We start from the raw sequence: 26,235 nt of genomic DNA, 5'->3' as shown, positions 1-26,235 counted from the left end.
AAAACGGGAACGTTTTTTATCCAAAAATGAAATAGCGCCCCCAGAGCATCAACAGGTTAAGAGAAGGACAAACTAAACAAAATTGTTTTCATAGAAGACTGGCTTGAATTGTGAGGATGACTACGCCATTTATTTTCATCATGCGCAAAATCTATTGCTTTTCTACATTTACATTACATTTAAGTCATTTGGCAGACGCTCTTATCCAGAGCGACTTACAAATTGGTGAATTCACCTTATGACATCCAGTGGAACAGCCACTTTACAATACTCAGTTGCAAAATGTATTTTGTGATCTATTTAATAAACACAAGAAACTAGCAAAATGAACAAGTGTGGCAGTATAGCAGGAACAGCATCATCTAGTGGTCAAAGGCTGGTATTGTCACAATTTTATTGGTTGGTGGTGGCGGGGCACAATGCAGATAGCCCGGTTAGCCAATGTGCGGGAGCACTGGTTGGTCGGCCCAATTGAGGTAGTATGGACATGAATGTGTAGTTAGTGACTATGCATATATGATAAACAGAGAGTAGCAGCAGCGTATAAAGAAGGTATGGGGGTGCACACAATGCAAATAATCCGGGTTTTCATTTGGTTACCTGTTCAGGAGTCTTATGTCTTGGGGGTAAAAACTGTTGAAAAGCCTTTTTGTCCTAGACTTGGCACTCCGGTACCGCTTGCCATGCGGTAGTAGAGAGAACAGTCTATGGCTAGAGTCTTTGACAATTTTTAGGGCCTTCCTCTGACTCCGCCTGGTGTAGAGGTCCTGGATGGCAGGCAGCTTAGCCCCAGTGATGTACTGGGCCATACGCACTACCCTCTGTAGTGCCTTGCGGCCGAGCAATTGCAGATCCAGGCAGTGATGCAACCAGTCCGGATGTTGCTTGCCTCGAAGCGAGCATAAAAGTGATTTAGCTCGTCTGGTAGGCTCATATAGCTGGGCAGCTCGCGGCTGTGCTTCCCTTTGTAGTCTGTAATAGTTTTCAAGCCCTGCCACATAAGACGAGCGTCAGAGCCGGTGTAGTATGATTCAATCTTAGCCCTGTATTGACGCTTTGCCTGTTTGATGGTTCGTCGCAGGGCATAGTAGGATTTCTTATAAGCTTCCGGGTTAGAGTCCCACACCTTGAAAGATGCAGCTCTACCCTTTAGCTCAGTGTGAATGTTGCCTGTGATCCATGACTCATTTCTATGAACAGGGGGAAATAACGACCAGTTTCACAGGGAATATATTACGTGGTTTGAAGAAGCAATAAACCGACGCTTCATACTACTTGTCAGACACAGAGAACTGATACTGCATACTGGTTGTTGGGATGGGATTGGCTGGGTGAGAGGGTTCCGTGGGTGGATTTTGACCATTTTTATTGGATGTCATACTTAATGATAGGAAAAGTTTGGTCCAAATTGGATGTTAGGTACTATATTGATTTAATATTATCTGAATCATATTATTTAAATGGACAATTTGGGTACAATCAATTAGCTTCATTCATCTGGGCTCAAAATACATGCCAACAAAATGATGTTTCTGGAATGCCAATCTTGCCTGTTTCTAACAGGGTCGGCAGTGGTTAGAGCGTTGGGCCAATAACCGCAAGGTTGCTGGATCGAGTCAACGAGCTGACAAGGTAAGAATCTGTCCCTCTGCCCCTGAACAAGGCAGTTAACACACTGTTCCCTGGTAAGCTGTCATAATAAATAAGAATTTGTTCATTAACTGATTTGCCTAGTTAAAAAAAGTTTAAATTAACTTCAGAGATGCTGGGTGTCAAGAACAAGTGTTAATGTTTCTGGTTCTAAGTTTGTTATTTAAAAGAAAATGCTAGCTCCCTTGCCAAGCTTGCCTTCTTGGTGGTGCTTTCTGGCTTGGGCATCGAGACGCACCAATCTTCCAGGAAAACAGGATAACAGCAGGATACGCTGGTTAGGGAGAGCAGGAGAGAGAGCAAGGGAGGGAAGGGAGAGTGAAATGAGTGCAAGAGCGAAATGAGTGACTAGAGAGGCAAGCAGAGAAGAGAGAGCGAGGAAAGGAAGAGGCAAACAGAGAAGAAAGAGCTGGGACAAGAGCAAGTGAAGGAGTGAGCTGCAAGAGGCAGAGGGAGAGAGAAAGAGCCATAAGCGGAACAAAAAAATAGATCGCAAATGTGAATGAGTCAGTGAAGAGATGAGAAAGAGAGAGAGAGAGAGAGAGAGAACACATTGTGAGAGCAGTGTGAGACCTGGAGAGGGTGGCACACATTTTAAGAATGAGAGTACTTCTCTGCTTTCTGCGCAGAACTGAACTGAATCTCAGTTAGCTTTAATTTGCAGAAACATGTGCTTCTGAGAAACATTCAGAGAGACTGGACGTTAGAGGAAATACAGGAGAGAATACGCATTCTACTCCCTTCACTCTTTTTTTTTCTTCAGTTTTTACTCCAATGAGAGCGATTTTTAGGCTGTTCATTTAGTGTTTAACAACAAGCCAAGGAATTTGGAGAGAGCGGTATGGGGAGCAAGGAGGAGGTAAATTCAACAGCTTGTGCTTCAAAGTTTTAATTGTAACACATTGTAAAGTCTTGCATTTTTATGACGTTATATACAGTATATGATGATTGTGTATGACTGTGTAGTTGTGTGTGTGCGTGCGTGCACGCACAGTGTAGTGCATGTGTGAGGGGACGGAGCACAATGACGACTTCAAATATTGTCAATCAGCTTCTAACATTCATGAAATACTGCATAAGTAATGAATCAGAATTCAGAGGCCATGTGAAGTCTCAGTCGGAAGTAAGAGTCCAACCAGTGCTTTAGGAAAGGGGGATACCTAGTCAGTTGTTCAACTGAAATGTGTCTTCCGCGTTTAACCCAACCCCTTTTGAATCAGGGAGGTGCGGTGGGCTGCCATAATCAACATCCACGTCTTCAACACCTGGGGAACAGTGGGTTAACTGCCTTGCTCAGGGGCAGAACGACAGAGTTTTACCTTGTCAGTTTAGGGATTCGATCCAGCAACCTTTCGGTTACTGGCCCAACCCTCTAACCACTGGTATTGAGTGAATGGGGATAGCTAAAGGGAAAGGGTGTTACCTAGTCAGTTGTACAACTGAATGCATTCAACTGAAATGTGTCTTCTGCATTTAACCCAACCCCTCTGAATCTAGTGATAATTAGCTTGTGATTTTGCATTTGTGATGAGTGCACCAGGGATTGATCAGTTGGGCAACAATCTGGACAGGGTGGATTTTACATAGCTGGTTCTCTTGAAAAAGGATACGATCAGATTCGTAATTACTTGCTTCCTCCTTTTGTTCTGTCCTTTCCCTCGGTATTCCTCTTGGTGCCAACCCTAAAGAGCTGCATAGTGCAATGATGGCTGCTTACGCAGTCACAAAGACAAAATCAAGGCAGTGGTTTCTATTCCTGGGCATTTCACGTGTGTCACCACTGAGCAGAGCTATACAAGATTAGTCCACTGCATTCTGTGATCATGTGTTCTGTCTAGAGTTCAGGTGCAGAGGTGCCAATGCTAGCGGGTCATAAGGGACTGTGGGTCGTGCCTTTCTCAACATCATGCAGAGGCAATGGGGGAGAACTTGTAACGTGAATGTCGTCACACCATTATACTGTCCCTGATACATAGTGCCTTACTGCTTTTTGAGGTTGGTTCGATTATTAAAAAATAATCCATTTTTTATTTCGTTTTGGTTTAAAAAAATAAATAATAATAATAAAAACATACATTATGTAATAAAGCTTTTTAATGGAAATTCCGAAAGCCACAAAGAGTGAATATCCAATATCCAAACATTGAAAATATTAAATTGTCAGGTCCACTTTGGGTAGATATCAATAGGAAATTACAATGAAATAAGAAAATATTTAACTTCCTTAAAGTCATCATCTCATCTCTGCTCAGGCAGTAGCAGTCTGTCAGCCAGACCATCTAACGTCATCTCTGTGCTCCCCATACTGTACTGTCTTTAGCTAGCCTGCCTAAATAGCCTACGCTGCAGAGCTGTCTGACGAAATCATTTTATTAGTTATTCAATGTAGATAAGGCATACTTTCACCAACTGTCTCTGTCCCTCTTGTCATTGTGATCCATCTCCTTCCGAAACGAAAAAAGCTGGCGCAATGGATTATGGGATTGTACTTAATTACCACGTTTCTGAGCTGAACTACACTACATGACCAAAAGTATGTGGACACCTGCTTGTCGAACATCTCATTCCAAAATCAGGGGCATTTAAATGCCGTTGGTCCCCTCGCTTTGCTGCCATAACAGCTTCCACTCTTCTGTGAAGGCTTTCCACTAGATGTTGGAACATTGCTGTGTGGACTTGCTTCCAAGCAGCCACGAGCAGTAGTGAGGTCGGCCACTGATGTTGGGCGATTAGGCCTGAATCACATTAGCCCTGGCTCATCCCAATGGTGTTCAATGAGGTTGAGGTCAGGGCTCTGTGCATTCCAGTCAAGTTCTTCCACAACGATCTCAACAAACCATTTCTGTATGAACCTCATTTTATGCTGTCGTGGAAATTTCCTGTATTACCAAATCATGAGAGAGCAAACCACACAAAGTCAGAGTTATCATAAAGTCCATCTTTAATTATATGAGCTTTACCATAGCCCTGTGACTCTCAGATCAATTCAGTGTCCATAAATGAATTATCTGAGAGTGTCAACATAATGGCAACTGAGATCCTTTATAGCAAAGATCCACCCCCTAGTCGACATGACAAACCACAGGTCTTAGGAAAACTGCACAAAGGAAGAATTTTACTTGAGAGAGGAGCATCCCATCGCCAGACGATATTTAGCTATAAATTATCGTTCAGTTTGCCCTCTTCGACATCTCGACATCTCTTCCTATCTCGTTCTTGGTACCATTTAGGACCAAAACATTACCTTTTCCAATGGAATGTATCCATTGTCAATTTCTAGATACTCCCATCCCAAATACAACCCCCCCCCCCCCTCCCTGGACAAGCTCACGGAGACAGTGAGCCTCCAAGGCCATATACTAAATCAAGATAAGGGCAACCTCAGAGGGGACATGTAAATAGTTAGACACATTCCCATAAGAAGACAAGCCTAACCTCTCCCCAGTGGGAAAAGTAAATGTTCTCACATAAACTTACTTAAGAAAATTAATAAAACATCTTATTCATAAATGTTACCTAAAGGATTCTGATTCTGCCACCACAGTGCATGGGGGCATTGTCATGCTGAAACAGGAAAGGACCTTGAAGCACATAATCATTGTATGTTGTAGCGTTAAGATTTCCCTTCACTGGAACTAAAGGGCCTAGCCTGAACCATGAAAAACGGCCCCAGACCATCATTCCTCTTCCACCAAACTTTACATTTGGCACTATGCATTCGGGCGAGTAGCGTGCTCCCATTTCAAGAAGCTCTCAACAAACAGTTATTGTGCTGACGTTGCTTCCAGAGGCAGTTTGGAACTTGGTAGGGAGTGTTGCAACCGAGGGCAGATGATTGTTATGTGCTACGTACTTCAGCACTCGGCGGTCCCGTTCTGTGAGTTTGTGTGGCCTACCACTTTACGGCTGAGCCGTTGTTTCTCCTAGATGCTTCCACTTCACAATAACAGCACTTACAGTTGACCTTTGGCAGCTCTAGCAGTGCAGAAATTTGACGAACTCTTCAGTAAGGCGCCATTCTACTGCCAATGTTTATCTATGGAGATTGCATGGCTTTGCTCAATTTTATTCACCTGTCAGCAACAGTTGTGGGTGAAATAGCCGACTCCACTAATTTTAAGGGGTGTCCACATACTTTTGTATGTATAATGTATCTACTCCATTTTAGAATGGCCATCTTGTGACTATCCCACTACTACGAACACCAACATCTGAAAGTGAGCCTTTTTTATACTTCAAACATCCGCTCTATGGGGACCCATAATTATTCTATGGACTTTCTCTTCTGAATTCTCTGCCATTGAAACAAGCAGTCCCTACTGTACATACTGTCCATACAGTGTTCATACGCACTGTACATAGGGCTTAAAAAAAAACAAATTCTGTGTTTCGTGAGTAGCAAAGTTACTTTGCTGATCGGGAATGTGTGTTCATCATGTTTCAGGTCTGCAAACCGCCAGCAATGATGAGGGAAACCAATTGTTCCCTTAAATATGTACTCTTTCTCATAACTTCATCTCAACACTTAGACAATGTTTTTGTGTAGTATAATGATGAATATCTGGTCACAGCTTGAACGATTTTTCATTATGTAAGGCAGAACAACACGTTTGCATGAATTAATCCATGAATTTCTTTGCGTTTTCAGCCTTCATCCTTTGCCTAAACACAATTAATCACCGATTTTATTCTTTCCCCCAAAATAGTTTGGGAAGAATCGGTCGGGGCTGAGGGCTTGAAAGACCACCATTCTTCCTCTTTTATAGTACGATGTGCAGTTGCAAATCCCAGATAGCGGTGCACGGCTTGCCCATGAAAAATAACAGACAATGGCAGCTATAAAAAAATCTTTGGCATTTTAATGTGTGAGATTTATAGCCTTTTAAGTCCTCTAAGTCCTCCTTGATACGAGTGGATGCTGAGCCAATTAATAATAAGATAATAACAATCTAATTTCACTCCCACATTCCATTGCATTTGTTTCGACTCCTAGTCTCTTATCAATGGCATGTGGGGAACATACTATATCATACTCATAGTGTATACCCACAATAATCACTTGAATTATATCCCTTATGTTAATTGTAATCCTATGATTCCCAAAAGCACAAAGCTAAACCTGCTGATATACAGATCTTTATGTTAGATTAGTATGATGTTACGTCCAAGGAGGCACATAAGTTATATAGACCATGCACCGTACAGCCAAAAACAGGGGCCTCAGTTTGCCTCAAATATCTCCGATACAAACCTTGCCTGAACAGATTAAATCAGCCTCATACTAGCATGCGTGTTGGGCTCTGGAGGCATTGCTTTAGCATTGTAACAAATCATGCATACAGTACACTACCCTAGCTAGCTAACATACTCTTCGTGCTCTGAGATTATTGCTTTTTAGCATTGTAACAAATCATGCATACAGTACACTACCCTAGCTAGCTAACATACTCTTCGTGCTCTGAGAGCATTGCTTTTTAGCATTGTAACAAATCATGCATACAGTACACTACCCTAGCTAGCTAACATACTCTTCGTGCTCTGAGAGCATTGCTTTTGCAATGCAACCTAGGTTATTTGGGAGATTATTCTGCTAGGAAGGTTGTTTGCACAGCAGGTCTGTAACGGTGCAGCTAAGCGTGCAGTCAGGTCCGTAACGGTGCAGCTAAGCGTGCAGTCAGGTCCGTAACGGTGCAGCTAAGCGTGCAGTCTGGAGGTGTACGGAAAACATATTAGGAACTTGTCTGGCCAGTCTAGTCTGGTGTCACCTGGGTTGACCCTTTTTACGGAATACATATTAGGAACTTTGTCATTCCTCCTCCTGAGACCTCCTCTAGTCATGTCTCAATCCTGCATTAGTCACCCAGACTTGACTAATGCTGGATTGAAACTTGAGTAGGGGAGGGGTGACGGTTGACGAGTGCACTGTTGAGACATATCTAGGGGAGGGGTGAAGTCTGAGGAGGAGGAATGACCGTTCCAAATATGTATTCTGCAGGGATGGGATCAGTCCAGGTGATGCCAGACAAGACTGATCATTGATGAATCTCTTGCAGTCTGGCTGCGCTGACACACACACACACACAGCCATGATCCACCATCCATCTGGGGCATATTTGTGGCCAAATGTGGCTCAGGTGGTAAGAGCATTGCGCTGTCAATGCCATGGGCATGGGTTTGATTCCCGCTGGAACCACCTTTAACCTAAGAAGCTCTTAGAAATGTATCACATAGAGCAGTGATCATCAACGAGATTCAACTGGGGGCTGATTTTTTTATTTTTTTTTTTTTTTCCCAAGAGTGGATGGGCCGGAACATAATTACAAATAAACAGATATAACATTTGACAAAAACATGTATCTTTTCAAACCGTGCTTACATTTGTATACGATCACATATACAGTATCTCACAATTATGTGTGGGAAAACTTTGCAACCGAATCCCAAAACTAAAATCACTTGGAGCTGATTTGCTGATCTTTTTTCAGTGTTTTATGTCCAAACAACAAATCAGCCACCAGTTGGGGAACCCTGACCTTAGAGAGACAATTTTTTAACGTCAGCATGATTAGGCACTTATGCACAAGATAATTCTAATTGTTCAGTCGTTGAAGTATAGCAGCCTGCTTACAACCCATGTGGGTTTGATTCCTGAATTATAATACTGAAATTATTATACAAGTAATTTAGCAGATGCTTTTATCCAAAGCAACTTTCAACTTTCAACTTTCAACAGCAAAATTTTCTTTCAACTTCTTACAGATAGTCCCGCTAGTGGGACAACTTACGGTGAAACTGGAGGGTGCGTAATTCAAAAGAAATAATTATAAATATAATGGATTTTAAACATTTATGTACATATACATAGTCTTATATCGGTTGAAAGCTTACATTCTTGTTAATCTAACTGCACTGTCCGATTTATAGTAGCTATTACAGCGAAACATGCCATGTGATTGTTGGAGGACGGCGCCCCACATCAAAATATTTTTCCATCGGCACAGGTTTCATACATTCACTTATTAGAATAAAATATTCACTTACTTTTTGAAAATCTTCCTCTGATTTGTCATCCAAAGGGTCCCAACTATAACATGTAGTGTCATTTTGTTAGATTTAAAGAAGGATTTTATCTCAAAAAGTCAGTTTAGTTGGCGCTATCGATTTGAGTAATCCACTCGTTCAACTTGCAGAGAAAGGAATCGGAAAATCTACCCCCAAACCTTGTTTCAGCAAGTCAAAATTACATTTCTATCTACTCCTCAGATCCCCTAAAATGTCATCAAACTATAATATTTCTTACGGAAAGAAGTATGTTCAATAGGAAACCGATTTTAGCAGGTGCGTAGTGTCAACATGGCACGCGCAAACATGAATTTCCAAGACTGTGTCCCTCTACTAAAACTGTTATTTCTTATTTGTTTTTGAAGTTACAAGCCTGAAACCTTTAACATCTACTGCTGACACTCTGTGGAAGCCATAGGAATTGCGTCCAGGGAGCTAAATTTCAATGTGACCTTTCTCTTGAATGTCTGAGGATGGTCTCTCTCTCGAACAAAATTCTGGTTGGTTTTTCTTTGGATTTTCTCCTACATTATTTTAACATTTCTACAAACTTCAAAGTGTAAACCGGGCTGGCAAAATGCTGGCCCCATCCATGAGAGGCTATTGATAAAACAGATTCATTAATGATGCCCAATCCTCTCAGGGATTGATGTATGGCTGTTTGCTGGAATGAGGTCAACATAGCAAGCTTGTTTATGACTGGCCTCATTGCTCTTGTCAGCAGCACTGTGCCAAATACCTGTTTTGTGTCTTAATTGGCACCCTATTCCCTACATAGTGCACTACTTTTAACCTGAGCCCTATAGGCCCTGGTTAAAAGTAGTAAACTATTTAGGGAATATGGTGCCATTTGAGACATCATTCTGGATGCCTGAGCAATGCTAATTAATGCAAATAACTGGACAGTGAGAAGAGTATGTTTGCAGTACCCCTTTTGTTTCCTTAAAAATAAGCTGGCCTCTCAACTGTATTTTTGCATAACATGTAACTAAAGGAATAAGCTAAGTCTAAATGATCAGGATTGAAAAGTTTGAGTGACTTAAGAGGGGTGATGATGTGTTGATGTTTGGTTGGATAAAAGTTTCAAGAGAACTGATTCTTGAAGAATATGTATTTAAAAAAGCTTTACTCCAATGTTTGTAAACAACAAATGTAAACAAACACTGTATAACCTCAAAACATAGTTCAAATTATACATTTGTTTGTTGAGGAGGGAAATGCTTGACCCATGCTCTTACCACCTGAGCCACATCGGGACACAAATATGCCCCAGGTAAATGGTTGATCATGGCAATGTGTGTTTGTGCAGCCAGCCTGCAAGAGATACACCATGGGATTCAGGCTCCGAGTGGCACAACGGTCTAAGGCACTGCACCTCAGTGCTAGAGGCATCACTACAGACCCTGGTTTGATTCCAGGCTGTATCACAAGCAGCCGTGATTGGGAGTCCCATAGGGCGGCGCACAATTGGCCCAGCATTGTCCAGGTTAGGGTTTGGCCGGGGGAGGCCGTCATTGTAAATAAGAACTGACTTGCCTAGCTAAATAAAGGTTTAAAAAAACGTTATAATAATAATACATTACTCAAGCGTGCATGTCACAGTGGCTTTGTTTAGGTGTATTTCAGGCACACACAGACAGAGAGAGAGAGAGTGGGTCTGTTGGCAGAGTTTTTTTTATTGTGATGTATTTTACAGAGCCAAAGGGCCCATAATACATATGTCAGCTGCAACGAAGGCCGTGCTTAAACATAAATATGTCTGACTGCATTACTTTATCTTAGTCTGCTAATTTGGACATGGACGGTGTAGGAAGTAGGGTGCCATATGGGAGGCAGGTGTTTTCTTTCCCCATTGGATCTATACAGCCTGAAGGCAATTTAGTCTTCGGTGGTACTGATGGAAATTAGAGGGACGATATTAAAGTGTGCTTTGTGCATTATATGTCAGATCGAAGCCCTCGTGGGGGGGGTTTGAGGCTTTTAACTCGGGCAGCGTCCCCTCTGCATATCATCAAACACCCAAGAACAAAGTCTGCTGATTTTAAACCCCTCAAAAGATCAAGTGGAGAGGCTTTTAAGTGAAAATTAGTGAGGTGTCTGAAGTGAAGGTTAAGACGGGATACATCCACACTGCTGAGGAGATGTGGTTGGTCACTCATCTTGACATGAAACAGGGCCTGATTGTGGATGAAAGGTGTCATACTAAAGCAGGGATTGGACCGAACCAATGCATTTGGAACACAGCCATTTTTAAGTGGTATGCATTGTACAGAATATGACGTAGTGCACCTTTTGGTGGCACATGCAGATATTATCATTGACATTTTAGTTGCATCAGGATTGATTCAAATGATTATGATACTGTCGCATAACGCAACATGTCTGTTGTATCCATTTCCCTCAATCCTTGTCAGTATTGGTATGAAACCTTATGGCCTTTCTCTTCAATCACCGTGGGGGTGGAAAACGTACAGTGAGTAGCCTACTTTTCTGAGAGTGTGGTACAGTTCTATCAACTGGCGTTTCCTCACTTACACAGCCAACTCACAATTTATTTTCATCATTTTTTGGCTCAAACTTTTAAAAGACGAAACTCGACACTAAAGGCTATCCGGGTGACATCACTAAAATATATTTATTTGTGGATTTGTCCCAAATGGTACTCTATTCCCTTTGCACTAATCTTAACCAGAGCCCATGGGCTTCATAAGATATAGAGTGCCATTTAGGATGCAAAAGTATTTCACCCCTAAGTCATGTAACCAAATTCTTTGTCAGTCCCAACCTCTTAATGTGGCTCGTGATTGTCTGGCTCTAGGCCATCTTACAATGAGTTTATTTCAGCCTTATTTTAGCCATAAAGCAAATGCTAAAAATATAGATGAAAGAGAATGGCTAGGCAATAGTGAAAGAGCAACTATATGTAGCAGTATAGCTTAAGTCCCTCTCCTCGCCCCAACCAGGGCTCGAACCGGGGACCCTCTGCACACATCAACCACAGTCACTCACGAAGCATCGTTACCCATCAACCACAAAAGTCTCAGAGCAAGTGGCATCACCGACTGAAACACTATTAGCTCTAGCCATTTCACATCGGCCACATATACACAGCTGCTACTGTATGCTATTACCGTTTGGAAGATGCTAAATTAAATAATCTGACTCGATTTTCTATCACCATGTGAAACTGATTATCTTCATACACCATGAAGCATCGGTCTAATAGGTCATGATGAATACAATCAGACCATTTTCAGTAAAGGCTTTGCATTGTTTGTAGGCTGTGTGTTTCAAAAGGTCTTCATTATTTCGACTGCTTCTATTTCAAGCCATTGGGATGGTGTGATTAGTAAGGAGAAGGTATTATGCTCTGAAAAGGTGGATTTTAATGAACAACTATAGTACGCTACCGAAAAGTATCTCTGAGTTGTGAATAAGTAGCCAATGACATCATGAATAGCCAAATTGATAACTGCATTTGCGTCATTTGCTGTTACATGCTTGCTTGGCAGTGGCACTTTCTCTCTTCGTGGGACAAGTGGGACAGACAGACAGCCTCCTTCCGAAAAGCAGTAGGCTACTCGGAACTTTCTTTTAAGCCTGCTAAATTAACTCGGAACTCGAGATGCCCCGTTTGAAAGCGAAAGGCAATTCTGATTGCGTAGAGCGCATGCCAATCTAATGCGTTAACACTGGAAATGTATGAGCTTTTAATGCCGAAAATGCAGGGAATATCGTTGACAAAAGGATAAATCACGAATTATAGTTTATTTCTAATATACAACGTTTAATAAATAGTTGATAGTATATGCGTTTACTTGTGATTGATACAACCTACGTTTAATTTGTCAAAACTTCCCCCCCAAGGCTGTGCGTGGACACAAACGAAAGGAAATGTTAAAGCCATAGCAGATTATGGCTGTGACAATGTTTTGAAGGGGGAATTTGACAGCCGAGTCCATGCCTGGGTCTGAAAAGGTAGGAACGCGGATAGCAGGCGAATTGTTTTCCAACGCATGACATGTTGGTGTTTTGGGAAAGTTAGACATTTTTACAGCGTGGCTTTATGTCGTACCGTGGGAACTGGTGAAGCTTTTCTCCACTGGTTTTGTATGAAATACAGTAATTCACACACAGTATCTAATTTATTTGACATACTTTTCCAGTAGTATTACTTTCCTTGCATTAAACTGTTATATTGCGATATTGAATGGTCATATTTGTACATGAAACCTTTAAACATATGCAAATAAATAGTTTAAAATGTTAAAAGGCGAATAAGCAAAAATGGGCTAAGACCGGCAGTTGATAACACTTCATGTCCACCAGATGCGTCAAACCCTCTGTTCCAGCGGAAATCACGTATTGTCAATGGAGCAGGTGAGCAACGCCTGAGCAACGCTTCAGGTGATGAGGCACTAGGCCGTGGTGCATTTTATGTACCACATGAGTTCAGTATTTGCACCTCATTGCGTTGCTGTACCACGCAGTGGTACAAACTGAACTGTACACAGACTCCAACTAGGTAGTTTTAAGCTCAAGTATGGAAAATGTTGGCTAGACATCTGGCAAAACAAAATGCATCTGTTGGACATCGGGTGTAAGAATAGGGTACATTTATTTTTTTACTAAGAATACTTATTTAGGTGAGAAATGTGATTGACAGCACACTATGGTAGTCAACATATTGTTTAATTTAACCACATTTCATGACCCATTGGGGTTAATGAATCAATATTCAGACTTTGAAATGTTATTAAATATTCATTTTTGGACATACATAATTACCATAATCAGTCCTTATTTAACAATGCTTTCCTACCGATGAAAGTCATCTAAGCAGGCCTAAAGTCAATTCTGTAATATTATTGAAATGAGTAAAAATGCTATGCAAATTGCAATTCTAACATGGCATTACTTGGCATGACCTTCTTTTGACTTCTCAACCGTCTGGTAGAGCTCTGTTATTTCCAAAATAAACAACAAGTTGAAAAAAACAACAAAGTAATTGGAAGTTGAGATGTTAGTAATAGGAACGTATGTGTTTTTCAATTGGCAATTGGCAATGCTTATAGTTACAGTATAACAATGTGAGATGGAACACATTCTTGGCATTGTCAAAAAGAAAGTGTGTCACCTGGTAACATTTTGAACAGGGACTCAGCTATGGTTAAGTGTAGGATGTTAGACTATGTAACTTCTACAATGCCTAAAATAACACCAACACTCATTTTATGACAGTTTGATTTACACACCATGACCATGTATGCATGTTTTATGGTACAATGGCAGGCTCTTTTCTGCTGACTTTGCTGTTGTTGGTGCTTTGCTCTTCCTTTGACGGGAAAATGTGCACATTGACAGGAAGTAAAAGGTCTGACCCTTATTCTTTCACAGTGTGTCTTCTGATTATCTCTGTTGCTTTTCTTGTTATGTCCCAGACTAACTATGATTCTATGCCTCATAACCCTATAGGCAACTGTAGACCCTCTATATCTTTAACCTACTATTGAGTTCAAGTTATCATCTTTGTTCTCTTTCTTTCTGTTAGAGACCCATTCATTTCACTTTCATTATGACTTTGTGTAAATGGAACCTTTATCATTCTTAGTAAGATTTAACAGGGATTCTTTCCTGTCAGGCATCGCTTTGAAAATGAAGAATGGTTTAGGTTTCCTTAAAAGTATGTTTTTTTTTTTTATAGGGTTTCCTCAGACCACAGGACTTTTTCTTTTCACTGTCCCTAAACGTTTTAATTTTAGGACCTTGACCAAGTACCATCTTTCTGTTTATGACTCAAGAGACCAGGTTTAAGTTCAACTTTGAACAATCAAAGTAGACTTTTTTGTCAAACTGATGTAGTTTTGTCTTTGCCTCATGTTAACGGTTGATCCATATCATCGAAGATTCCGTTGATGTATCAGTTGAGCAGGACTGTAGTGGCATTGTATCCGTGGCCATCTTGTGAAGCCGGGAGCTTCCGAGGTGAGCTGGGAACAGGCTTCTCCTGTGTAGCCAGTTACCTGAGCCTATGTGAGGTAGGAGACTGAGTCAGGCAGTGGACATTCTAATATGAGGTGCTGACAGACAAATTGACCTGGGCCAATCATAAAGCGTCTCAGAGTAGGAGTGCTGGTCTAGGATCAGGTCCGCCCTGTCCATGTAACCTTATTCATTGTGAAATGTAAAGGCTAAATTGATCCTACTCCTACTCTGAGACACTTGATACATGCGGTCCCAGGGGTGAGTTTCCCGAAAGCCTTCGTAGTAGATGAAGTTGTATGTTATTTCTCTTGATGACCCAGACACAACATTTTTCATTTGACAAATGTCCCTCCTCCACTCACAGAAGATCAATTGACCATCAAACATTGATTTTACAGATTGTGGAGAGGCATAACCTAGGCCTACTGCACTACCTAGCTAGATTGCACCTGGTTACAGAATGAGGCCCCTACCACACTTCCCTCTGCTTTGCGGCCCATGTGATGTGAGCCTCAAGCAAACCTTCTCAATAAAAGCTTACATCCTTGTCTGTCACCTGAAAGAGCTTCTTTGTGTCCCAAGCAAACACTAAAGTGTACTGTATATGCACAGGGTTCAGTACAGCTGTTTTTATCGAAATATCAAATCATTTCTGGGTAACAATTAAGTACCTTACTGTGATTGTTTTCAATTTAAATGGTAAGAAAAAATAGCTTCTTAGCAAAGATACATTTCTCAATCAAGAATTTTGATAGGACTGTCTGGGAGTGATCTGAGTGGGAAGGGGAAGACTGACAATGTCGCCAGACAGGCCAAAACTCCATCCCACCAGAACAGGCAGACATTTCAGGTGGTCTTTTCAAACCCTTTTACACTAAAAGGTAATTATCATAATTTTCACAATTTCACAGTATTATTCGAACCTCATAGTGTTGAAATATACACTCAGTGGACAAAACATTCGGAACACCTTCCTAAAATTGAGTTGAACCACTTTTGCCCTCAGAACAGCCTCAATTCGTCGGGGCATGGACTCTACAAGGCGTCGAAAGCGTTTCACAGGGATGCTGGTCCATGTTGACTTCAATGCTTCCCACAGTTGTGTCAAGTTTGCTGGATGTCCTTTGGGGGGTGATACACACGGGAAACTGTTGAGCGTGAAAAACCCAGCAGAGCTGCAATTCTTGACACTCAAACCGGTGCGCATGGCACTTACTACCATAACCCTTTCAAAGGCACTTAAATCTTTTGTCTTGCCCATTCACCAACTGAATGGCACACATACACAGTCCATGTCTCAATTGTCTCAAGGCTTAAAAATACTTATTTAGCCTGTCTCCTCCCCTTCATCTACACTGACTGAAGTGGATTTAATAAGTGACATCAATAAGAGATCATAGCTTTCACCTGGATTTACCTGCTCTTTCCATGAGATAGACTGACTCGGTACATACAGGAAAATCACGTTTTTGACAAGAGAGAAAAATAGCGCGAGAGAGATTTGGTGTCTGCTCTACAGTGTTGTGGGAGTGAGATTGATAGGGGTAGGCTAACTACCTGCGCTACAGATATTGTGCCACGTGTTCTTCGACCGAGATTAAAAAGCAGAGGTTGTTGTTTGGTTTGACTGCTCTGCGGTTCCAAGTCAAATATTTGAACTTGACCTACAGCTCCACAGATCAGGGCAGAATGGCTCCTTATTCAGCCTGCATGACTTAAATAACTTCAGCAGGACTGTATAAACACAGCCAGGTGCTTTTTTTCTTCACCTCGTTAGATGCACATTGTGCGGCCAGTCTCAGGATGTGTCCCAAATGGCACCGTAAAGGTATTAGGCGGTGAAAACAACACAATGTAACTCCAAGTCAATCACACTTCTGTGAAGTCAAACTGTCCACTTTTGAAGCAACACTGATTGACAATAAATGTCACATGCTGTTGTGCAAATGGAATGGACAACAGGTGTAAATTCTAGGCAATTAGCAAGACACCCCCATTAAAGGAGTGGTTCTGCAGGTGGTGACCACAGACCACTTCTCAGTTCCTATGCTTCCTGGCTGATGTTTTGGTCACTTTTGAATGCTGGCGGTGCTTTCACTCTAGTGGTAGCATGAGACGGAGTCTACAACCCACACAAGTGGCTCAGGTAGTGCAGCTCATCCAGGATGGAACATCAATGCAAGCTGTGGCAAGAAGGTTTGCTGTGTCTGTCAGCGTAGTGTCCAGAGCATGGAGGGCGCTACCAGGAGTCAGGCCAGTACATCAGGAGACGTGGAGGAGGCCGTAGGAGGGCAACAACCCAGCAGCAGGACCGCTACCTCCACCTTTGTGCAAGGAGGAGCAGCTGCCAGAGCCCTGCAAAATGACCTCCAGCAGGCCACAAATGTGCATGTGTCTGCTCAAACAGTCAGAAACAGACTCCATGAGGGTGGTATGAGGGCCCGATGTCCACAGGTGGGGGTTGTGCTTTACAGCCCAACACCGTGCAGGACGTTTGGCATTTGCCAGAGAACACCAAGATTGGCAAATTCGCCACTGGCGCCCTGTGCTCTTCACAGATGAAAGCAGGTTCACACTGAGCACATGTGACAGACGTGACAGTCTGGAGACGCCTTGGAGAACGGTCTGCTGCCTGCAACATCCTCCAGCATGACCGGTTTGGCTGTGGGTCAGTCATGGTGTGGGGTGGCATTTCTTTGGGGGGCCGCACAGCCCTCCATGTGCTCGCCAGAGGTAGCCTGACTGCCTATAGGTACCGAGATGAGATCCTCAGACCCCTTGTGAGACCATATGCTGGTGCGGTTGGCCCTGGGTTCCTCCTAATGCAAGACAATGCTAGACCTCATGTGGCTGGAGTGTGTCAGCAGTTCCTGCAAGAGGAAGGCATTGATGCTATGGACTGGCCCGCCCGTTCCCCAGACCTGAATCCAATTGAGCACATCTGGGACATCACTTATGTCATGCAATAAAATGCTTATTAATTATTTAAAAATCATACAATGTGATTTTCTGGATTTTTGTTTTAGATTCCGTCTCTCACAGTTGAAGTGTACCTATGATAAAAATTACAGACCTCTACATGCTTTGTAAGTAGGAAAATCTGCAAAATCAGCAGTGTATCAAATACTTGTTCTCCCCACTGGATATATACACTGCTCAAAAAAATAAAGGGAATCCCCACTGTATATATACGTGTGTGTATGTATGTGTGTGTGTATATATATATATATATATATGTATGTGTATGTGTGTGTGTGTATATATAATTTGTAATAATGACAATTATTAATGACTTTTATTTTAACTTAATATAATACATACAATATAATACAGAAATATAATCAATATAGTCTCAAATAATGAGACATATTCAATATGGTTTAAATAATGCAAAAACACAGTGTTGGAGAAGAAAGTAAAAGTGCAATATGTGCCATGTAAAAAAAGCTAACGTTTAAGTTCCTTGCCCAGAACATGTGAAAGCTGGTGGTTCCTTTTAATGTGAGTCTTCAATATTCCCAGTTAAAAGTTTTAGGTGTAGTTATTATAGTAATTATGACAATTTCTCTCTATACCATTTCATTTACCTTTTAACTATTGGATGTTCTTATAGGCACTTTTAGTATTGTCAGCCTAATCTCGTGTGTTGATAGGCTTGAAGTCATAAACAGTGCTGTGCTTCAAGCATTGCAAACGCAGGAAAGTGCTGTTTGAATGAATGCTTACAAGCCTGCTACTGCCTATCACCACTCAGTCAGACTGCTCTATCAAATATTAAATGATAGACTTAATTATAATATAATAAACCCACAGGAAGATGAGCCTTAGGTGATTAATATGGTCAAATCCGTAAACTATCATTTCAAAAATAAAATGTTTATTCTTTCAGTTAAATGCGGAACTGTTCCATATTTTTTACACTGGGTGGCATCCCGAAGTCTAAATATTGCTGTTACTTTGCACAACCTTCAATGTTATGTCATAATTATGTAACATTCTGGCAAATTAATTACGGTCTTTGTTAGTAAGAAATGGTCTTCACACAGTTCGCAGCGAGCCAGGCGGCCCAAACTGCTGCATATACCCTGACTCTGCTTGCACAGAACGCAAGAGAAGTGGCACAGTTTCCCTAGTTAAAATAAAATCATGTTAGCAGGCAATATTAACTAAGTAATATTGTCTGCTAAAATGAACTAAATATGCATGTTAAAAAATATATATTTGTGTATTGATTTTAAGAAAGGCATTGATGTTCATGGTTAGGTACATTGGTGCAACGACAGTGCTTTTTTCGTGAATGCGCTTGTTAAAATCATCACCTGTTTGGCGAAGTAGGCTGTGATTCGATGATAAATTAACAGGCCCGGCATTATATGCAATGCAGGACAAGCTAGTTAAACTAGTAATATCATCAACCATGTGTAGTTAACTAGTGATTTATCTTAAGATTGATTGTTTCATACTAGCTAGCAACTTACCTTGGTTCCTTGCTGCACTCACGTAACAGGTGGTCAGCCTGCCACGCAGTCTCCACGTGGAGTGCAATGTAATCGGCCATAATCGGCGTCCAAAAATGCAGATTACAGATTGTTATGAAAACTTGAAAGCGGCCCTAATTAATCGGCCATGCAGATTAATCGGTCGACCTCTAATTTGGGCTGCAATCCCATGGATCTGTTTTGATGGTAGTTCGCACACATAGGCCTATGTCTCTTTGTGCGCTGGGCTTTATTTGAAATGACTTTGAAATAATTGAATTATCGCACAGAGGTTGTTATACCTTTTTCAGTTACTCTTTTATGGATTAAAGCATTAAAGAAGGCCATCCTGTTGCTGGAGCAGAACCATTGAAAGCTTTTTGACAAAGTGAAGATTTGTATTATACTGTACATATATTTTTTTTAAAGCTACATTCTGGGATTCGTTTTTTAGGAAAATGGCAGCCCAGCCACCTGTTCTGGTATACAGCTGAGGGGTAGGGCTGGGGATATGTACACTCCCCTACGTTTTTATTTGGACAGTGAAGCTAAAACGTTTAATTTCTCTCTCCACTCCAGCATTTTTGATTTGAGATCAAATGTTTCATATGAGGCGACAGTACAGAATTTCACCTTTTAAATGAGGGTATTTTCATGCATAGGACCATCTGTTTTACCATTTAGAAATGTTTAGACAGTTTTCAACAATTTTCCATTCCGAAAATTAGGAATAAGCAAAAGCTTTGGGATTGGCAAAGGACCGGACCAAATCTGAACCAATCATAGACGTCTATGTTTCACAAGTCTAGACAGTAAAGTAGAGTACATTACTGAACAGTACAGTAAAGTTAAGAACATTCTATGTTAACCGAATTGCAAGTCAAATATTACATTACTATGTTTTCACCACATCCTGTGATCACAACAATAGATGTTGCGCCACAGACTAATTTGAACTTGAAGCATTGTGTTCAAACTGAGAGATCTCTTTTCAACATTTCATATTACATTAGATGAGGGAATCTTATCTAATACCGAATCTGTAAGTAACCTGGAATGTGGATCAAAGGCTGTACACAGATGGAGTTTTTAACAAGCTTTTCAAGTTCAACACAAGTGGCATGATCAGTATGAAAAGTGGATACAGAAAAGAGGAATAAAGTTGCTGGATATTGGCGGGAACTGGAACAAGCTGTCGTGTGTCAATCCAGTGCATCCCAAACCCAATGGGCCTCATCTCGTCACGGTATCTCTGTGCATTCAAATTGCCATTGATAAAATGCAATTGTGTTCATTGTCCGTAGCTTATGCCTGCCCATACCGTAACCCCTGCTCCACCATGGGGCACTCTGTTCACAACGTTGACATCATCAAACCGCTCACCCACACAACGCCACAGATGTGCTTTATTTATATTTTTGTTCAGTAAATAAATATATACCTTATACACTATATGGCTAAAGTATGTGGACACCCCTTCAAATGAGTGAATTCAGCTATTTAAGCCACACCCGTTGCTCATAGGTGTATCAAATCAAGCACACAGCCATGCAATCTCCATAGAAAAACATTGGCAGTAGAATGGCCCGTACTGAAGAGCTCAGTGACTTTCAACATGGCACCGTCATAGGATGCCACCTTTCCAGCAAGTAAGTTTGTCAAATTTCTGCCCTGCTAGAGCTGCCCTTGGCAACTGTGCTGTTATTGTGAAGTGGAAACATCTAGGAGCAACAACGGCTCAGCCACGAAGTGGTAGGCCACACAAACTCACAGAATGGGACCACCAAACGTAAAAATCGCCTGTCTTTGGTTGCAACACTCACTACTGCGTTCCAAACTGCCTCTGGAAGCAAAGTCAGCACAAGAACTGTTTGTCGGGAGCTTCATAAAATGGGTTTCCATGGCCGAGCAGCCGCACAAAAGCCTAAGATCACCATGAGCAATGCCGAGCATCAGCTGTAGTGGTGCAAAGCTCACTGCTATTGGACTCTACAGCGGTGGAAACGCGTTTTCTGGAGAGATGAATCACGCTTCACCATCTGGCAGTCGGACGGACGCCAGGAGAACACTACCTGCCCCGATGCATAGTGCCAACTCTAAAACTTGGTGGAGGAGGAATAATGGTCTAGGGCTATTTTTCATGGTTCGGGCTAGGTCCCTTCGTTCCATTGAAGGAAAATCTTAACACAACAGCATAAAATGACATTTTAGATGTTCTGTGCTTTCAACTTTGTGGTAACAGTTTGGGGAAGATCCTTTTCTTGTTTTAGCATGACAATGCCCCCGTGCAAGAAGAGTTCCATACAGAACTGGTTTGGTTTGTCGAGATTGGCCTGCACAGAGCCCTGACCTCAACCCCATCGAACACATTTCATATGAATTGGAACGCCGACTGAGAGCCAGGCCCAATCGCCTGTTATAGCAGAAAAGGGGGGGACCAACTCCATATTAATGCCCATGATTTTGGAATGAGATGTTCGACAAGCAAACTTTTGGCAATGTAGTCAAAGGTTTGGACACACACTCATTCCAGGGTTTTTCTTAATTTTTTACTAATTTCTACATTGTACAATAATAGTGAAGACATCAAAACTATGAAATAATTCATATGGAATCATGTAGTAACCAAAAAAGTGTTAATCAAATTCAAATATATTTGAGATTCTTCAAAGTAAATCACTGATTGCATTGATGACAGCTTTGCACACTCTTGGCATTCTTTCAACCAGATTCATGAGGTAGTCACCTGGAATGGATTTCAATTAACAGGTGTGCCTTGTTAAAAGTTAATTAATGCGTTTTAGCCAATCAGTTGTGTAGTAACAAGGTAAGGGTGGTATACAGAAGATAGCCCTATTTGGTAAAAGACCAAGTCCATACTATGGCAAGAACAGCTCAAATAAGCAAAGAGAAATGACAGTCCATTATTACTTAGCCCTGAAAATTTCAAGAACTCTGAAAGTTTCTTCAAGTGCAGTAGCAAAATCCATCCAGCGCTGTGAAGAAACTGGCTCAAGAGTACCACCACAGGAAAGGAAGACCCAGCGTTCCCTCTGCTGCAGAGGATAAGTTCATTAGAGTTACCAGCCAAAGAAATTGCAGCCCAAATAAATGCTTCACAGAGTTCAAGTAACAGATACATCTCAACATACACTGTTCAGAGGAGACTGTGTGAATCAGGCCTTCATTTTTAAATTGCTGCCAAGAAACCACTACTAAACGATACCAATAAGAAGAAGATACTTGCTTGGGCCAAGGTACATGTGTAATTGACATTAGACCGGTGGAAATCTGTCCTTTGGTCTGATGAGTCCAAATTTGGCGATTTTTGGTTCCAACCGCCATGTTTTTGTAGGTGAACAGATGATCTCCGCATGTGTGGTTCCCACTGTGAAGCATGGAGGAGGAGGTGTGATGGTGTGGGGGTGCTTTGCTAGTGACACTTTCTGTAATTTATTTAGAATTCAAGGCACACTTAACCAACATGGCTACCACCACATTCTGCAGCGATACGCCATCACATGTGGTTTGCGCTTAGTGGGACTATAATTTATTTTTCAACAGGACAATGACCAAACACACCTCCAGGCTGTGTAAGGGCTATTTGACCAGGAAGGAGAGTGATGGAGCGCTGCATCGGATGACCTGGCCTCCACAATCACCTGGCCTCAACACAATTGAGATGGTTTGGGATGGTTGGACCGCAGAGTTAAGGAAAAAGCAGCCAACAAGTGCTCAGCATATGTGGGAACTCCTTCAAGACTGTTGGAAAAGCATTCCAGGTGAAGCTGGTTGAGAGAGTGCCAAGAGTGTGCAAAGCTGTCATCATGGCAAATGGTTGCTACATTGAAGAATCTCAAATATATAATATATGTTGATTTGTTTAACACTTTTTTTTGGTTCCTACATGATTCAATATGTGTTATTTCTTTGTTTTGATGTCTTCACCATTATTCTACAATGTAAAAATAAAGAAAAACCCTGGAATGAGTAGGTGTTTCCAAACTTTCGACTGGTACTGTATATTTAAGCAATAAGGCCAGAGGGGGTGTGTTATATAACCAATATACCACGGCTAAGGGCTGTTCTTATGCACGATTTACCGCAGAGTGCCTATATACAGCCCTTAGCTGTGGTATATTGGCCATATACCTCAAACCCCAGAGGTGCCTTATTGCTATTATAAACTGGTTACCAACATAATTAGAACAATACAAGTAAATGTTTTGTCATACCCGTGGTATATACGGTCTGTTATATCACGGCTTTCAGCCAATCGGCATTCAGGGCTTGACCTACCCAGTGTGTGTGTGTGTGTGTGTATGGACAGTATAAGAATAGAAAAGGTCTGTGTAGGAGTAGTTGACTAACATACAGTATATACACATAAAGTGGGTAAATCAGTAGGTAAACATGATTTAAAGTGACCAGTGTTCAATGACAATGTAAATGGGGCAAGGCAGTTTCTAAGGTGCAGGTTAGAGTACCGGGTGGTAGCCGGCTAGTAGGTTCGGTGCAGGTTATTGAGCGGAGGACAGCTAGTGGTGACTGTTTAACAGTCTGATGGCCTGAAGATAGAAACTGTTTATCAGTCTCTTGGTCACAGCTTTTATGCACCTGTACTGTCTCCACCTTCTCGATGGTAGTGGGGTGAACTGGCCATGGCTCGGGTGGCTGAGGTCCTTGATGATCTTCTTGGCCTTCCTGTGACACCGGGTGCTGTAGGTGTCCTGGAGGGGAAAGGCAGTGTCCCCCCGATTGATGTATTGTGCTGACTGCACCGCCCTCTGGATAACCCTGGGATGCGGACGGTGCAATTGCCTTTCCAGGTGGTGATACAACCTGACATGATGCTCTCAATTGTGCATCTGTAGAAGTTTGTGGGGGTCTTAGGACCAAAGACAAATGTCTTCAGCCTCCTGAGGTTAACCCTTTGACAAGTACGAGCACATATTTGTGATTATGGTTGAGTGGTCCTTGCAGCGTACCATCGCTAATACTGTATGTGATTGGAACAGTAGCAACCGAATGTATGAAGCAACAAATGTGTCTAAACAGCATTGTCTAAAAAGCATCTTGACAATGTTTTGTACTGATGGGAAATAAAGATATTCACAACTTTATTCCTCAATTTCACCTTTTTATTGTAAAAGATAAATATGAAATTCATCATCCAATCATCACACGGAACACAGTCACACCCAAATTCATTCCTTAAACCAGTCTAAATAACAGGCTGCGCTGACAAAAAAACAAAACACAAGTTAGCGACTTAACAGCTAGACTTGTTTACAATGCACCACATCTCTGGTGAGCACAAGGTAGGAATGTTGTTTAGACAAGAGATGCGTGTCAGCTAAGCTAACAGCAGCTAAATTCTTTATGATGGCAGCCATGTTTGTTTATGTTTGACAAGCGAAAACTCCATAATCTCAGAATGCCATTCACTATAAGACGCAAATAAAGAAAGTCAAAGTCGGATGCGCCCATTGCCCCGAAAATATGAACTTAGTTTAGCCCCTTTTCAGTATATCACAAGTCTTCGATGTACTTGTGACAATGTATACAAGAGTACATAAACAAGTCGTTTACAGTTTTTGACAAATTACCTCACAGATCCTCACCCCAAATACTGCCTAGTCTAACCTTAGCGCGAAAGCTAAACAGGGTTGCCAGATTTGGATGAAAACATTTTAGGGGGGTTTATGGGGGGGTTCATTTCATTTGTGGGGAGCTGTTGTGCCTTCTTCACCACACTTTCTGTGTGAAGGGAACATTTCAGGTCGTCAGTGATGCACGCCGAGGAACTTTAAGGTTTCAAATCAAATCACATTTTATTTGTTACATACATATGGTTAGCAGATGTAAATGTGAGTGTGGCGAAATGCTTGCGCTTCTAGTTCCGACAGTGCAGTAATATCTAACAAGTTATCTCACAAATTCATAACAACTACCCTATACACACAAATGTAAAGGGATCGAATATGTACATATAAATATATGGATGAGCAATGGCCGTGCGGCATAGGCAAGATACAGTAGATGGTATAGAGTACAGTATATACATATGAGATGAGTAATGTAGGATATGTAAACATTTTTAAAGTGGCATTATGTAAAGTGACTAGTGATACCTGTTATTAAATCCATTTTTTAAAGTGGCCAGTGATTTAGGTCTGGATGTTGGCAGCAGCCACTCTATGTAAGTTTTTATTTATAAACATTTTTATTTCACCTTTATTTAACAAGGTAGGCCAGTTGAGAACAAGTTCTCATTTACTACTGCGATCTGGCCAAGATAAAGCAAAGCAGTGTGACAAAACAACATCACAGAGTTACACATAAACAAATGTACATTCAATAACACAAAAGAAAAATAGAAAAATCGATGTACAATGTGCGCAAATGTAGAAGAGTAGGGAGGTAAGGCAATAAATAGGCCATAGAGGCTAAAATAATTACAATTTAGCATTAATACCAGAGTGATAGATGTGCAAGTAGAGATACTGGGGTGCAAAAAAGAGGGTAAGTAATAATGTGGGGATGAGGTAGTTGGGTGGGCTATTTACAGATTAGCTTTGTACAGGTACAGTGATCGGTAAGCTGCTCTGACAGCTTCAGAGATTTTTGCAATCCATTCCAGTCATTGGCAGCAGAGAACTGGAATGAAAGGCGGCCAATGGAAGTGTTGGCTTTGGGGATGACGAGTGCAATATACCTGCTGGAGCGCGTGCTATGGTGACCAGTGAGCTGAGATAAGGTGGGGCTTTACCTAGCAAAAACGTATAGATGACCTGGTGCCAATGGGTTTGGAGACAGTGAGGGTCAGCTAACGAGAGCACACAGGTCACAGTGGTGTGTAGTACATGGGGCTTTGGTGACAAAACAGATGCCACTGTGATAGACTATATCCACTTTGCTGAGAAGAGTGTTGGGGGCTATTTTGTAAATGACATCACTAAAGTCAAGGATCAGTAGGATAGTCAGTTTTACGAGGGTATGTTTGGCAGCGTGAGTGAAGGAGGCTTTGTTGCGAAATAGGAAGCCGATTCTAGATTTA

At 41.6% G+C, this 26,235-nt stretch overlaps 1 protein-coding gene across 1 annotated transcript in view; it reads left to right on the top strand.

Moving 5' to 3' along the window:
* The first annotated feature begins 2,182 nt into the window (after positions 1-2,182).
* LOC135547888 (uncharacterized) overlaps positions 2,183-26,235 on the top strand; it is a 93,310-nt gene continuing 69,257 nt past the window's right edge. Inside the window, exon 1 of the mRNA XM_064977101.1 lies at positions 2,183-2,509. The gene's annotated coding sequence lies outside the window, so the exon portion shown is untranslated. The remainder of the gene's footprint in view (positions 2,510-26,235) is intronic.

Source organism: Oncorhynchus masou, chromosome 11 (genome assembly GCF_036934945.1).
Source record: "Oncorhynchus masou masou isolate Uvic2021 chromosome 11, UVic_Omas_1.1, whole genome shotgun sequence".
Taxonomy (NCBI): Eukaryota; Metazoa; Chordata; class Actinopteri; order Salmoniformes; family Salmonidae; genus Oncorhynchus; species Oncorhynchus masou.
Note: the sequence above shows the minus strand (reverse complement) of the source record. Positions and strands in the feature narration are given on the sequence as shown.